The sequence below is a fragment of the Suricata suricatta genome, chromosome 12, assembly GCF_006229205.1.
Source record: "Suricata suricatta isolate VVHF042 chromosome 12, meerkat_22Aug2017_6uvM2_HiC, whole genome shotgun sequence".
NCBI classification, from domain to species: domain Eukaryota; kingdom Metazoa; phylum Chordata; class Mammalia; order Carnivora; family Herpestidae; genus Suricata; species Suricata suricatta.
Genome location: NC_043711.1, coordinates 70,995,219 through 71,012,712, shown reverse-complemented (window position 1 = coordinate 71,012,712; position 17,494 = coordinate 70,995,219).

Here is a 17,494-nt window from a genome sequence, read left to right as displayed (position 1 = left end):
TAAGTGGAAGTACCAAAAACCACGAGAAAGACTGTGCTTAGGATATTGCCAGTCTAACTGGAAACAGGAAATACCAGGAATCTTATAAGTGTGGAGACTTCCAACCTAATTTCACAGTCTCAGAAGTTTGAATAGACTAGGCTTCAAATCTTGGGTGTATATTTCAACAAGATTTCCAGTCTCATGGTGACCTGCCCTGTGTCAGAGAAGTAACTGCTAACTTCAGTCTTGGTTATCTAAATTCTGAGATGCACAAATTCCAATACCCTTTCACTTTTTGAAGGGAAAGGCTTTGGCTGTGTTGTGCGCTAGGAAGAAGATTGTATCACTTTGATAATCTCTAAAACCTGTTAGGAAACCATTTGCTGTGGCTTAGATAAAGCTTTATTAGGAAAAAGGGGATGAATCTTAACAGCTGTTACTCACAGTAACAGTGTTGGCATCACATGGGAGCTTGGTAGAAATGCAGAATCTCAGACCCCAAACCATACCTACTGAAGCAGAGCCTGTGTTTTCATAAGATATTTTAAGGGGGTTGTGTACAGAGTGAAGTGTGACAAACACTGGTCTGGAAAACTTCTGTGAGTTCTTTGTTCAATGATTCCCATGTGGCATGTGAATGATGTATAGCTTTTGTAGGTAGTTATATAATGCTACCGACATAGCAAAGGTAGTACTATAGTTTCTGTATAATCTGAATGCTCTCATAAGGCTTTCCTCTAATTAATTCTCCCAAATTCTTCACATTGTAAGGATTTGAGTGTGTATGTGTGTGTGTGTGTGTGCACGTGTGCATCTCTCCTACTACTGTATAACAAATTATAATAAATTTAACAGCTTAGAACAACACAAATTTATTATTTCCAGTGTCCATGGGTCAGAAATCTGGTCAGGATCTTATCAGGCTGAAATGAAGGTATTGGCTGGGACTGGAGTTTCACTAAAACCCAAGTCCTCTTCTAAGCTCACTGATTTTCAGTGTAATGTTTCTGTGCTGTAGGACTTAAGGTCTACTGTAGGTCTATGTTTCTTGCTAGCTCTTGGCTATAGACTACAATCAGTGCCTAGATGCTGCTTTTAGGTCTGCCACATGGCTCTCTGATTTCCATAGCATGGCTGTTTGCTTCTAGACCAGCAGAAAAACATCTGTTGCTGTTTCTTATCTCTTCTGTGGGCTCACCTGATTGGGTCAGGTTCACCTGAAATAATCTTCCTTTTGATTAACTGAAAGTCAACTGATAGGGATCTTAATTATAATCTGCAAAATCTCTTTTGCTATATAATGTAACATAATCATGGAAGTGATATCTCAATACATTCCCAGGTTTTGCCTGCACTCAAGAGGAAGAAATTATACAGAGCATGTATACCAGGGAATACAGGACCCATGTTAGAATTCTGTCTGTTATTGTAAATACATGCACACACACATTATCTGTGATTCATATATGTGTAAATTATAGGATTATTGATAAAAGCTCTTTGGAATAAAGTCATTTTTCCCAAACTGCATTGCTTTATTTAACACTTTTAAGAAATATGACCCTGAAAAAAAAATCATACTATTGTTTACATACATTTTCTTTTAAATCAATTACTTTTTAAACTTAAAGTTATGTGAAAAAGGCTTTAATATCATTAACATGTATTGAAGGTCATTATTATTCATTATGAATTAGAAAATAACACACAAAAATATTCAAGGGAAATAAAACATCAAATTAAGTCTATGAACAATTACCTTAACATGAAGTCTGTATCTGATGCTTGCTTCTCTTTGTTAAAAGAGTAGTGTAGCCCGTGTTTAAAGAAGGATTAAAATTTCAAACTCCAAAATAAGTCTTTCCCTGTGATATAATCAATTAAATTTTTTTTAGTGTTTATTTAGTTTTCTAGGAGAGACAGAGCATGAGTGGGGGAGGGGCAGTGAGAGAAGGAGACACATTATCTGAAGCAGGCTTCAGGCTCTGAGCTGTCAGTGCAGAGCCCAATGTGGGGCTTGAATTCACAGACTGCAAGATCATGACCTGAGCCAAAGTCAGATGCCTAACCAACTAAGCCACCTAGGTGCCCCAATAGGTTTTGAGATGAGTACAAAAACAATCACTTTCTCACTGTGCGATTCAATATTTCTTGATATGGAATATTCTTGATGTTGTATGTATACCACCTATCTAAGGTGAGTGCCACACTTTGGGATTTCCTGGGTTTCCTGAAGATCTTTATTGAAAATGTCTTTTGCCCTAAGTAGGGTTACTGTTAGCTTTATGTTTACCTTACATTGTTAGGCCTTTGTTGTGTCCTGTTACAAAATGTTAATGTTATTTTATCAAATATTCTGAATATGCCAGAAAGAATTCCTATGACATCTTAGCTCTAGGACCTATGATTTTATCCAATTAGTGATATTATACATTTGCATGGAATTACTTACTCGACTTTCTGGCTTGCCACCTAACAAGGAGTAGCTTTCCTTGAAGGATTAAGATGTAGAAAGATGGAAATATAAGGACTGTGCCCATCTGAAATATGGACTGTGACTCAAGGAAGACAAGCCTGTGTAGGGGACATATAAGAGCCATGGATAGTTATGAAGGTGGCATAGGATGATGGTGAACTTCTAGTGGTGGCAGATGACCAGCCATAGACTAGGAAGAAATGACTAGCAAAGGTTTAGAAGGTATCAGGGGCAAACCATTTACCTCACCTTTGCTTAAGGCAGAACCTGTCAGTCCACAGGATACTGGGTGTCTTCCACTTACCTTACAGGTCCATTGCTATATTATCCACCTTATTCTGACCCCTAGGGACCTACTCTGACTTTAAGTTAGGTTGGTCAGTGGAAGGAATGAGGAGAAAGTGGGAGGGCTGGAGAATAATGACTTCCTCCCTGTCCTCTAACCATGGATTGGTTGATCCTGCTATAGAAGGCCATGCCCTTGTCAGGCAGCTCTCTGTTATAAAAATCCTTCGGCATCCCAGCAATTGCCTTCTACTCTTGTCCTTTCTGGTTTAGGAACCCAAAACAGGCTCCCTCTCTTGCCATTTCTTGTTGGTCTTCTAAACATCACTGACTTACTGTAAATAACCCCTTTCTTATATTCACCTCAGTTTGTGTGTGCTGTCTTTTCCCTTTCAGGGTCTACTGATCCACACACCATCAGTAAACTTAACTAATACATGTTTTGGAATATTCTGCACCTGTAAGGACATGGTTTCCTGCTAATACTCACTTTTTCCACCATGGATTGTGAAGTTGGATGTATATAGTACTCTTTTTAAAGGCTATACACATCTAGTAACCTCACCTGAGTCGTCCTTCCATACCACAGACCTAAGCTGTAGATAAAAAGATACTTGGAAATGGTAATTTGTCTTTTCTCATTTTAACAAAAGCTGTCTTCTGAAGGTGTAATAGATTTTCTCTGCTAAAATACAGTCAAATCTAAGCTATTTTTAATCTCAAAATGATAGAAATGCTTTTAAACTTGGGGATACTTTACAATGACTCCTTTCCCTTATTATTATAAAGACTTGAGTTGAAATGAGACACATAGACCCATTGAATCTTCTCAATTTTGTCTATGAAAAGGATCAAAGTAGTGGGTTTAAGCCTGAGACAGGATGCTGAGTATCTCATAAAAGGAGAAAGGGGACTGGTTGCTAATTATCCTAGAATTCAGTGGTTTCAATTTCAAACAGGATAGGGATGGAAAGTTTTTTTAATTGAACAATTATCATATTCCATCATTCTATCATTAGGTAGGATGAACATGAATTTGAAGACAAAAAACATGAGTTTTTCTTTAAGAGGAATAACACTAAGCTGATGGTATATGATTCTGGTACATTTTACTTACATGAGGAGCTCCCTCTCTTTTTGGTGACTCAAATTTTCTTCAGCCAGAGTAGGCTTAAAGACAATTAACAGGGACATTTCAACCAGAAAATTCAATGACCATTGTTCTCTATGTATGTAAGTAGGTGAAGTAGTGTGAGCAGATAATCATAAGCTCCTGTGTATATAAATAAAAAGCAGTCTAGGCTTGTATCAGCAGCTTCTCTTTGAAGGATTTGTCTTCCTAATCAGAACAATGACCATTTTTTATTTATTGAGTGTAAAATTTGAGTAAGCTTATCTATGACTGGTGCTTTGGGAAAATGGTTGTGGGTGATTCATAGACAACCCAATAAATAACATTTTGTAATAGTTTTCCCCTTTCAATAATCTCTCAGGCCTTTAGGTTATATTAAGGAATCAGTCTTGATTTGTTGATACCATATTTCATTAATTAATAATATTATTTATAAGAGATAATAATATTGTACTATTCACAAGAATATACTGGAACAAACCTAAGTGTCCTACAGAAGGAAGATGGTTAAATTATTGTGTATCCATATAATGCATGTTATTACAGTGCTTAAACACAATATGATGGTATGGGGAGATGCACAAGATGAAACATTAGCCATCAAAGAGAAGATACAAAACAGATATATTAAAAATCAAGTGAGTAATTTAAAAGTGTTTTTTAAGTTACATGGGTATGATATTACCACCTAAAACACAGTTATAACAAGTACATTTCTCATTGTAATGTACAAAGCAGGTTCACCTATATTTTCCCATTTAATTTGTTCATTGAAACTTTGCAGGTGCCACGTATACTACCAGGAAATGACACACAATCTTACAGATTTGCTGACTGTTTATGATAGCTTCTGTCAGACATCTCTTCACAGTGATGTATGAGTTCATGTCTAGCTCTTTGGTGAGGAGTGGGGGCACCTGCAAGGCCAGTTTTCAGAATACTTTGCTTCTCGTTCTAGCCCTGACTCTGAGGTGCTCTGCCACTTGCCACTTTAGGTTGTAGACAAGTCATTCTGAGTCCGTGGTAAATGAGGCCAGAAAAGGAGGTGAAAACACTGCCTAAGTCTATTGAAAGTGAATCTGACACCATTCCATTTAGGAATCTAGAGATTCCATCCCCCAGTCCAAAAGGCTGCATTGCTTTGTAACTCTTCCTTTTGCTTCAACTCTCACATCCACCTACTGGCTCAGTTCTGGTGGCCTCTCCTCCTGTCTGTCATGTCTGCCTCCTCTTCCTAATTGCTACCACTTTAAGGCAGACCTTCATCAACTCACACAGGGAAACTGACAATTCACCTTGCCCTTTTCAGACTACTGAAGATTTTTATCATCTTTGGGCTTTATTCTCAGCAATTTATTTGCTTTTATACTGGATTTTTTTCCTGGTAGTATTTTATCAAATCTCAATTACTATGGCTGGTATTTTCAAGGCCACCATAACATTAGCTCATCACACCTACTCACTCTATTTCCATGAGGCCCCTCTCTTTGCCTACACTGTGTATTTCCCTCCTCTGTTTTTCTCTCATCTAGAATATTTTCTCATCTGTCTGCCACAACTCCTATCATATTCTTTCTCCAAGGTCTATAGAAGCATCAAAATCTCTAGTGTCTCCTAGCTCCTCTAGCCTTGAGCAAATAAATTCAGCTCCCCCCTAGCTACTGTTCTATAATGGCTAATCTTATTTGTGCTAATCTAGTTTAGCCAGAACCAAGTCATTTTTCTGGGCCAAGATCCCCTATTTGTCATAAATGGATAATAATATTTATGTTGCATCCATCACACAGTGGTGTTTTGAGAATCAAATGCTAAAAGTGTGAGAGAACATCCTTTGCAAAGTTAAAATGCTAGATGTTTTATTCCTCCATCTTGGTTCATAGAAGCACAAAAGCTTGCAGATTGCTAGTGGACTTTGCCAAGGCCCTGAGCAGATTCACTTGGATCACTTGTGGTGTTTTTATCTGCCATTCCCAGCTTCCATGTCTTTTGTTTTTTGCTCCTTGATATTCAGAGTCTTGTCATTTTTTTATCTCTCAGTGCAGCTTGTACCCCATAACTGATGGGGAAGGGAGGTTGAAAGCTTAACACCTTTCCCTGACTTATGCTTGAGTTCCCCGCAGGATCAGGCTAGGGCTGGATGTCACCTGACATCACACTCTTTCTTGGTGTGTCCTCTTCTGTGCTTGCTTCTCTTACTTAACAACTGCTTTTTGAACTTTAGGAACTTTAAAATTTTTCTTAATAAATCACTTATGAATATCCTCCCCTCAGATTTGCTCTGGAGGACTCAACCTAACCCCAGTATTCAAAACTTGTTCACATATATGATTTCCAGAGAACAATACTGGCCAACTCATTCATTCAGGCACATATTTATGTTTATATACTCATTGAGCATCTATTTTCATGGCAGACACTGTCCTAGGCATTGAGTCTCAGATGAATGGTGGAGGTCCCTCCCTTTGTGTGTATACAGGCACACAATGAAAACGTGACAGAGCTAGGGTTTGAATAGAGTATCTTGCCTCTGAAGATAGTGTTCTTTTCTTTCCTTTCTGTCCATGGTTGCAAGATGCTCTTGTATACTTCTCTGAAGAGTTTTGAAGGTATAGATCATTTGTGACCTTTGTAATGTAATTGTAATGATTTTCCAGTCATACTAAAACAAAATAATGCTAGTTTTTATACCTTATAAGCAAAGATGCATTAAAAAAAGTTGTATACATTTAGTTCATTTTTCAGCCTTGCTTCAGTTTTCTGGAAGAAACATGGTAAGTTTTATCAGTCAAAACTGCATGTACTCCCTGAGTTTATTTAAAAGTCAGACAAAGGTTTTAGAAGAGCCAAACTTGGCCTTCTAGCAGCCAGAAGTTCCATTCTATTGGTAGGTGAGGCCTTAGACAATGGCAAAAACCTGACAAAAACCTATATATGGACCTTGTGATAAACCTTTGACATGAAAAATGATATCTCAGGGAGGGTAAGGCAGCCTCGCAAAAGATATAAGACATGTCTTAAAATTTGCTCCACTGGAGTGTCTGATGGCTCAGTTGATAAAGCATCCAACTCTTGGTTTCAGTTCAGGTCTAGATCTCATGGTCTGTGCTTCTGAGTCCTACGTGGGGCTCTGTGCTCATAGTGCGGAGCCTACTTGAGACTCTCTCTCTCTCTCTCTCTCTCTCTCTCTCTCTCTCTCTCTCTCTCCCCTTCTCACTCTCACTCTCTTTCTCTTGCTCTTGCTCTCTTGCACTCTGCTCCTTCCCTGCTCTCTTCCTTTCAAAATAAAGAAATAAACTTAAAAAATATATTAAATTTTGATCCACTAATCCCCTAAGCCAGACATTATATTTGTTAGTTTTTTGAAGTCCAATGGCAGGGTAAAGCTGCGGATGGAATGCTAAGGCATTTTGCTATGATGTCAGCCTTGTCACTGTGACTGTTTCCTCAATAAAACAGGCAGATGGTTTGGCCACCTGCGGAGCCACCAGTGGGGGATTGAGTGTCTTCTTGTCCACTTAATGCAGGTGTTTAGTTTCTTGATGCATAGTCAGAAGAATAGTTCAATGTTTGGGAAAATATAGGAAAAGCACAGGGGAAACATCAAGACCTCTACATTGATCTTAAAATGCTCGTGCTTAGTATAATTTATATTTGCCCTGACCAATTTAGCATTCCTCTGAGATGAATCACTTAATTAGAAAGAATAAGAAAAGCTGTTGTTTGATGTATGTGTCTTAATTATTTCCAAGTGGCAGAATTGATTCCCCCCACTATGAATTTGCCTCCATTTGTAAGACTAATGAAGCACCATTAAAGGGAGTGGAAGGTCAGAGGTCACCCTTTCTTTACATTTAATGTCCTCAAGCTGATAGATTATTTATGAGGGTTATTATGTTTTGGGTAGTGTTCTCAGTTTTTTCAGAAGAACTGTATCAATACGTAATGATGAGATGGCACCTACTGTGACTTCACTTGAGCTCCAGATGTCCCCTGGAGAGAAATAGACTGGGAATAGGATTCATTGCCATGCATATTGCTGGTAGTCAGTATGACTTTCATAATCTCTGAAATTGTGGTTTGGCTACTGTGGGCTATAAAACTTGTTTTTACCCAGTGTTGTAGATAATTTCTTGTATCGTAAAGAGAAAAATAGTGCTCATTTATCAAGAGAGCTCATAAACTGGATTCTGAGATTTTTTTTTTCCATTTCACAAAAATTGTCAACCAAAACTATGAATCCCCCAAGAAAATAAGAGTAAAGGGCATAACTGTACAAAAAGGTTATAAGAGTATGTTCCTAAGCTAGACTTCTTAGGTTCAAATGTCAACTCTGTTAGCTATAATTTCTGTGCTATTAGGCCAGGTCCTTAACACTCCTGTGACTTGGTTTCCTCACCTATAAAATGAGGGCATGAGATGTTTATATGGGCATGAGACAATGTTGAGAGTCAAATGAATAATTTCACGCAAAAAGGCTTAGAAGAGTTTCTGGCACACATTAAATGTTAACAGTTATTATTATAAATATTTTATTTTATTAAATTTAAAAAATGTTTATTTACTTTTGAGAGAGAGAGTACAAACTAGGGGAAGACAGAGAGGGAGAGAGAGAGAGAGAGAGAGAGAGCGACAGACAGACAGATACACAGAATCTGAAGTAGGCTCTGGGCTCTGAACTATCAGTGCAGAGCCTGATGCAGGGTTTAACTCATGAACTGTAAGATCATGACCTGAACAGAAGTCGGATACTTAACCAATGAAGCCACCAAGCTACCCCATATTATAAAGATTTTAAATTGACCATGGGGTTAATTTCTTCATTTTTGCCCTCTATCTGCCCCACAGTTTAATCCTTGGGCTTATCCAGTGGGTTGGCCTTTTGGTAGATTATTGTTTGTCTGACTCTGGTTTGTTCCACCTTTCCCTCAGCTCCATACTCTGTAGGCTTCTTGCCCAGTGCCAAGCTAGGACTCCCATTACCTCTTTGGGAGATGGGGTGATGTGCCACAAACCAGTGGTCATCAGGATAGGAAATGGAAATGTGTGTGTATTTGTATATGTGCACGGGGCTGTGTTTAGGGCAGTGATTAGACCATAGATTCTGAAGTCAGATGGATCAGTCTTATGGTTTATAACTAGGGCTATCTAGCTGTATGACCTCAGACTAATTATTGCCTCACCTTGAGCCTCAAATCCTCACCCATAAAATGAGTGCAGTTCATAAAGTGGTTAAGAGAATTAAATGCAACAAAGTGCTTGGCATAATTCCTGGTACATGGAATGTCTTCAATATGTGTTACTATTCCACTTATGTATCTATACACACAAGATACATAGTCACCAACTAATACCAAAGTCCCTACTCTATGGAGAGGTGGCTACTTTTTGGAGACTGACTGATCATTTAAAATTAAAAAATCTGCCATCTAGTTTCCAATCAACACTCTGTTTCAGGTCCCCTTGTCAGCTTTTAAATGAGGAATCTCACTGAATTATGCAAATGCCAAGTAATAAATTTTACTTCTGTCAGGGTGCTGGGGATTCAGAGAGTTCCACTCTTATTTGATCTTCTGTCTTTTGCAGAAAACCCATGGGTTCACTCTTATTTGTTTAGGTGGTTGGTGAAATCGTATTCATCATGACCAATAAAGAGCCTGACAAAGTCCTCAGACAGATGGCAAGGGCTATTCATGAGGATGAATTTGTTATTGCTGTAACTGAAATGACATTTGGGCCTTGTTCTCCACTGCTGGAGAAGAAATGTGGGGCTTCATTTTGGAAACGTGGAGCTGGAAAAATCCTCCAGAAGTTGAATTGGGGGTGGGGCAGGATCAGAACTCCACAGTGATATGGCTGATGCACAGAGCACAGCTGACCCTGATCAGACACAGACAGTCTGATTCCTTAGTTACAAGAGATGAACAGGAGAGAAGCAGGGAAGTCTTGCAGACCCCCAGCTTTGATTCTTTAAAAATCAGAGCACATTTGGGGGAGCAGTATCTCCCTGTCTTCTATTCTATGGGACCTGAGACAAGTTCGCCCTCCCTCCTGAGTTTTTGGTGGCCTAGTCTTTGAAGGACACCATCATACATTTCATATCCATTGCTGAATGTTCCTATGTTGTATTGCGGGAGCTGTGATGAAGTTATTTCTGGGCATTTATTCAATGGTATTTACCTAAAATATCTTCAAATGGATGGAATGATTTGCAGTGATGATGGTTCAATCCCATATGATAAATTTCTTCTCAGATGACAGATATTTAAATAATACTAGCTAAAATATATCCAGTGTTTACCATGTACCAGGTTAAACACTTGAAATGTATTATCATTCTTTATCATCACAGCAGCCTTGAGGTAGCTGTTAGTGTTGTTTTCTTTTTAAAGACTAGATTTAGGGTGTAGAGGGATGGAGTTTCATGTAAGTCTCAGATCTGGAAAAGACCAAAGTCATACCTAGACCTAGAATGACTTAAACCTAGAGCAACCATAGAAGTTGTTCTCCAATAAAGGGACATTTTCCCCTTCTTCAACTTTCTTTTTTTAAATTGGAGTAAAATTGACATGGTAGCTTCAGGTATACAGTATAATGATTATACACACACATACACACACACACATACACATATTGCAAAATGATCCTAACAATAAGTCTAATTAATATCCATGCATACATAGTTATAACTTTTTTCATGACAAGAACTTTTAAGATGTACTTTCTTCACAACTATCAAACATGCAATAAAGTATTATTAACTTGTGCATTACATCTCTATGACTTGTGGGTATGGCAATTTGTGCCTTTTGATTTCCTTCACATATTGCACTCACCCCCACCCTTCACTCCTGCCAGCCACTAACCTGTCCTCTGTATCTATAAGCTTCCACATTTAAGTGAGATCAGATGGTATTTGTCCTTCTGTTTCACTTATTTCACTTAGCATAATCCTTCAAGGTCCATCCATGTTGTTGTAAGTGGCAAGGTTCCTTTATTATGGTTGAATTATATTCCATTATGTTGTATATATACACATATATCTATAATTGTGTGTGTGTGTGTGTGTGTCTATCTCACATTTCTTTATTGTTGGTAGATACATCATTTTCATGTCTTGGCTATTGTAAATAATGCTTCAATGAACATGGGGATGCATATATCTTTTCAAGTTAGCATTTTCATTTTTTTGGAAAAATACAAAGCTGGGATATTTTAGAGAGTGAAAGGGGTCTCTATCATTTATGACACCAGGACAAAAGGCGTACTGTAGGACATCTGTGCAAATCAGCTCTTAACCACTCAACTACCAACTATGTTAACCACCAACTAAACACACACACACACACACACACACACACACACACACACACAAACACCCCTTAGGCAAGTGATTATAGTTGAGTCTTCCAGGCACCTTTTGCTAGGTTAGAAAATGAATTATTTGGAGGTAGGAAAACTTCTAATGAACATTCTTCAATGTGTGCATAAAACTAGGCATATGGCTTGTAGGTCCAATTGGATGTTATTTTTCATTTTGCTTTTTCTTTTTTGAAAATAGTTTTAACATTCACCACCATTAAACCTTAATTTCAACTTCCAAAGACCCTTCCCACTATTAACACTACATGTCAACATCTGGGCAAGATGAACTGCTTTACTTAGTATTAAATGCCTATTAAAAACACCTTTGTCTCCAATAGTTCTCTCTCATAAGATATATCAGATAAACCTGTCAAGTCTTCACAAGTAAGAATACTTTGAATTTAGTTCTCATGAGAGAAGTCTTGAGGGAATCATCTGAATTCAAAACTGCTTAATAGAAAATTTCAGGTTATGAAGACAAAGGAATTCAGAAACATTGTGACCATCTTCTTTGTAGGGCATGTTCCAGAACACAGAAAGATAGGGTCAGTCTAGTTGTGCCAATACTGATAAGCAATTCTTTTAGTTAAATATTTATGGAAAGGATGTTTGCTTTTGCCAAGCGGCATGACGGTATGCTCTGTTTGGGGTAGGTGATGCCATTCACACTTTCTTGGAATAAACACAGATGACCCCTAAATGGATCATCTGCAACTCTATTGATAGTCTATGCACACTTTTGTTCAGCTGGGCAATGCTGCTATCAAGCAAATTATTAGAACTTCCTTGAAGGGCCTCTTTGTTTAAGGGGTACCACCAGATGGGCCTTCATAGGGGCCAAACTTTCACAGAGCTTAGATGTTCTGGTCTATGAGAGAGGCCTGGATGATTCCATGTTGGCATATGGTCCAGTTTGTACAATATTTCAGTTAGTAAGTTATGACCAAGACTGGCCCAAATCTCTTGATGCCTTCATTTCTAAAGGCTGGAGGCCATGCCTGATTGCTAACAGAGAAATGAAGCCTGTAATTATGTATATAGTTGGACCTATACAATGCTGGTTTTAGTTATATATTTCAAAACTTCTAACTAGCTAACATGTAGTAATTAGAAGATTTGATATAAATGTTTGGGTTTTGACTTCTTGGACATGATGGAAATCTAATGATGCTTGTCTAATTGTCATAAGCAGATATTGTCCACTTGGATGGGAAATGACCTCTCTAGTGGAGATTTGAGACATCCCAATTTAATAATTTTTGGGTCATTTTCATGGACTTTGTGTTTTACATTTTCTTACAATTTCTATGCAGCTCTTTCAACTGAATGTATTTTAAGCATCCTGAATCCAAAGTATAGGAACAAAACAGAGATTTTTGAAATTTTGGGTTTTTGGGTATTTTTATAACAGTGGGGGTTTCTGTTATGAATATCTGGAAATAAGTTGGGTTCTATTATCATCTCATATATTTACATATCTATAACCATATAGCTCTCAATGGTTATATTCCCATATGTATCATTATTCTCCCCACACATAAAACTTTATTTTTCTATTTAGTTTTAGAAGTGAATCTGTGATACTTATTTAAATTTCATTCACTGGTATATTTCTCTCCTTCTCTCTCTGTATACACATACACACATGCATACTCCACACCATATCACATGATTGAACATGATTTTCCCCAGAAATTAAGAACACATCATCAGATTTCTTCTCATCCTATTACACATTTGGCATTTTAGAGAGGAAAGTGGTGGTTCTTCAGATCCCTGGATCTGTATCTAAGTTGCTAATTATATGGTTGTTGTGGGGAACAACAACCCAACAAAATGAAGGGGTGAAGGGAACTTGTCATATTATTTCATATAGTAAAGATGGGGAGGTAGCTAGTTTTTAAGTAGCTGAAGAAATTTAGAAGTAGAAGATTTTGCATCAGAATGTTTTAAGGACTATTGAGGATTGACCCTCAACTCAAGCCTCTTTTAAAACCTAGAAAGGAGAACGTTTTTTTTCTGTTGGACAGAAAGTAACCATGTTGGTATTAGCTACATTGATAAGCTATATCAAGTCCACCTTACCAAGAACAGAAAAATTCTGGTCCCAGAAAGAGGAGAGTCAAATACTCAAATTCATGCTGCATAATTTTCCTTATGAAATATTCATTGTGTACCTAGCATGCTTCAAGCACAATGCTAGGTGTTAGTTCTCAATAGCTATTCCTACTCTTTAAATTACCTTAAGGTGAAGGCCTTGAACATCTGCTTCCTGCCTTCTCTTTTCTTTGCCTCCAGGTGGGCAGACATGTACGCTCTTGTTAATCATTTGCTTGGGCCTTGAACTCTTAAGAGAAACATTCTAAGTATGAAAAGAATTCTGCTAAGAATTGCCTATTGATCATCTACTTTTAAAAAATTTTTAAAAGGCCAGCTTTCTTTGCCCAGGTAATCATCCAAGAAATATAGATATAGTCTCATATAAAGCCTGAAAAGCAGTGGGATGGCTCTGTGATTCATTTTTTGTACTGAAGTAAATCTTAGATGAGAGGAGGTTCAGTTCTAGCAGAATGGTGGCAATGAAGGATTAGGGTTCCTGGGGATATGAAGACAAACTCTTCTACAGTCATATTTTTTAATGTTTATTTTCATTTTTGAGAAAGAGACAATGAGACAGAGAGACAGAGCATGAGCAGGGGAGGGACAGAAGGAGAGGGAGACAAAATCCAAAGTAGGCTCTAGGGTCCACGCTGTCAGCACAGAGCCTGATGTGGGGCTCGAACCCATGAACTGTGAGATCATGACCTTAGCTGAAGTCAGACTCTTAACCGACTGAGCCACCCAGGTGCCCCTGCACCAATCCTTTCATAGCTATGGAGCAAATATTCCGTTCTTAGCATGGAGCCACTGGAGCCCCTGCCCTAGGCCCTGTGTCCTTGCAAGCCATGACCTGGTTCTCCTTGATTGCTTTTCTCTGCATCGGGCAAGAAGTCCACAGGTCTCAGGTACACACCCACTGGGAACCTACAGTTTCCCTTTTAGATCATGCTCCAAGTAATCAGGATTAGAATTCCCTGTCAAATTGCCGTGAGCAAGTCCTTTCTAGGGCCTGTATATTCCTCTTGTCCTAGTGTATCCTCCTGAGGGTGAATGATTGCTGGTACATGCAATTTTAGGCCTGAGGAGTGGCCAAGGGCAGATATTTATAGCATGGTAGAGTATGGATGAAACTTGGGCAAGTAGTCTGGGCTTTGCTACATGTTGCATGCTTAGCCCCTTGTAAGAAAAGGCAGCATTTATGCTGTACAGAGAAGGTGACAGTCCTCTTGTCCTGGCCCCACAGATATTTGGAGCAAGTCTGAATCTAACAGTGGGCAAGTTATATAACTTCTCCAAGCTTCAGTATCTCCAACCAGGTAAGGGGACTCACAATAGTGATACCATTCCTCTTAAGATGAAAGATCATGCGTATATTAAAAGTTGCTATTTTAGCACTATAATTTTTTAAAGCACAAATTTACCAAAGAAATTTCATAGTACACTACTAGTATCAGAGATAATTTTTAAAAGGAGATTTTCCTTCCAAGATTAGATTATATGAGAGAATATCAGTATGGCATAGGATTCCTATAAGAAATCCTAGTATATAAAGTTTTCTCATCTGCAAAAAGTACATGACAAACAGTACCTGACTCATAAGGTAGTTGTGCCATTCACATGAGACCATGAAAGCATTTAGAACAGTTTTGGCACATGGCAAGTGTTCAGTGAACTTTAGGAGTAGCATGATCATTGTAGTAAAAATGAGCCAACATTCATAATATCTAATTTGCTCATTTCTACATCTGATGAAAAGAGAGAAAAAGGTTAACATGAAATTGGGCCATGGTTGTTATTACACACATTAATTGAGTTCCAAGAAATAGACATTCTTCTGCATAGAAATTTAGCTGTGGTTATGTAGTATGGGCATGATTACTTAGGTTTTTCATTTTATTTAAACTTTTTCCATCTCCAATGCATTTAAGAGGGTTACACCTCTATACAAAGGTAGAAAATAAGTTGTATGAGGGATAAGAGAAGAGTATTGAATATGCTCTGAAAGTGTACAAGGGAAAATGATAAGAAAATGTTTGATATGTCCTTTTGTGTTAACTTATCAAAGACTCGGTTAACTGTATTGGTTTCACAAAATGGTTATGGAGAAGTTTTCTGGGGCCAGTGAATCCTATGACAGTTGTCTGTGGGTTTCAAGTTCAGGATAGATTATTGTTTTTAAAGTGTCATTTAAAAAATGTTTATTTTTTTATTTTAAGAGAGAGAGAGCGAGCAGGGGAGGGCAGAGAGAAAAGGAAAGACAGAGAATCTCAAGCAAGTTCCACACTGTCAGCACAGTGCCCTATTCAGGGCTCAAACCCATGAATTGTGAGATCTTGACTTGCTCGAAATCCAGAGACAGACACTGAACCTACTAAGCCATTCAGGTGCCCCCTGTAAAGCATCATTTTTTAGAGACTTAATTCCTGGCAGGGAGTAGGTAATCTAATCTGTACCTTGCTGTGAAGAGGGCAAATGGGCTTTGAGCTTCTGTACTAGTGTGTCAGGTATCTCAAACAAAAGAATTTTGCTTATGTGAGTGACAGAGGCTGAAATGAAGAAAAGTGAGGAAATCTCATCAAGCACATAGTCAATAGCAAATATGTTCATAGTGAAAACATGCAGTGTTAAGTTACTTTGAAAGTGAGAAGTATCCACTTTAGGATCCTGGTTGCTGAAAATTTTCAAGATCAGTAATGAAGTGTTATCTCTTGTTGGGTTCCCTAGAAGCAGAGACAGGGGTTCACTGCACACGACTTATTGAAGAAGTGCTCTTAGGAGAAAGGGAATCTGACCAGGGAATGCACTGAGCAAGTAGACAGTCCCATCTTCAGCTGAGTTTGAACCTCATCTCATGGGGGAACTCTAAGGTATGAATTGCACTATCCTTGCTCCTACCTTGAGGTAAGGATACTGGTATTTCTTTTTTCATCTCATCTCGTCTCTTCTCTTTCCTCTTTTCTAAACTCACTGTCAATCACTGGCTATCTCCCCATAGTCTTCAGGAGCAGGGAGTATAAGTTTCTAAGCAAGGTGGATCTGGTTTGACCAGGGGTAATTCTCTAATTAAGGAGACAATTGTAAAATATCCAGAGCAGTTGGTAGATGGGTACACCAGTCTGTTAAAGGAAATTGGGATGGGGAGTGCTCACTAGAGGCATTGTGATATGGGATTATGTATGTGTGAATGTACGTAAATACATTGGGTTTATGCTTAATATAAATGGGTTTTGAAGAATCACAAATATGTGTTGCAAATATAATTACATCTTTTTTACATGTGGATATTTTGAGTCCAATTCTAGTGAAAAGATTTATTGAAGAACTGGGATCTTTCAAGAGTACAAATCCTACTCTGTACAAATCTATATACCTTGGGTCAGCATGTGGCCATAGTTCTATAAATTTTATTACTTAACCCATAGGATTTTTCTTCACCTTCATTCTGGGAAATGAGTTGAGAGAAATGAGTGGCTGCCTTTGGAGTAGAGTTGGGGGTGGGGGAGAGAAAGTTTGCATTGAATCTTTGGAGACCGACTGTAGAATTGGAGGACCCTCCACTGACCTGGTCAGAATTAGATGGAAAGGGATGGAGAATCCTTTCTTTAGTTTTTCTTATACTTGGTAAGGTGGGCTCAGGCTGCGGGCAGCTTGGATCCGTTCTACCTTTTCCCCTTTGATGAGTTTTGGGAGTTTCAGTACCAGGAGTCCAAGTAGCCTATATTTCAGTATGTGATGACGAACGAGGCCAATGTAAATGGGATCCCATATTTTCAGTTTGCCATAATTTCAAGTTCTGTTGTCCAAGGAATGAGGTGTTTTCCCTTATATTGACCAACCTGTCTATGTCCTTGTTAGCTACTGTTGTATTTCTTCATCAGATGGAGGTGAATTAGCTATAGCATTTCCAATGAACATGACAAGCTTCATGGAATAGATAAACTAAACTGGTAAAATATACATATTGCATCTTACAGTAAATTCAGTACAGTTATCTCACCCCCCCCATTTCAATGTACATCTAACACAATGAAATAATTGTGGAGATTTTTAAAGAGGAAAAAGCCAAATTTATCTAACAGGTTGCATTTTGCTTTAAATCCAGAAGTAAATTTAAGAAAAAAAAAGGCATCTAATTTTCTATTCCTTGGAACTATTTT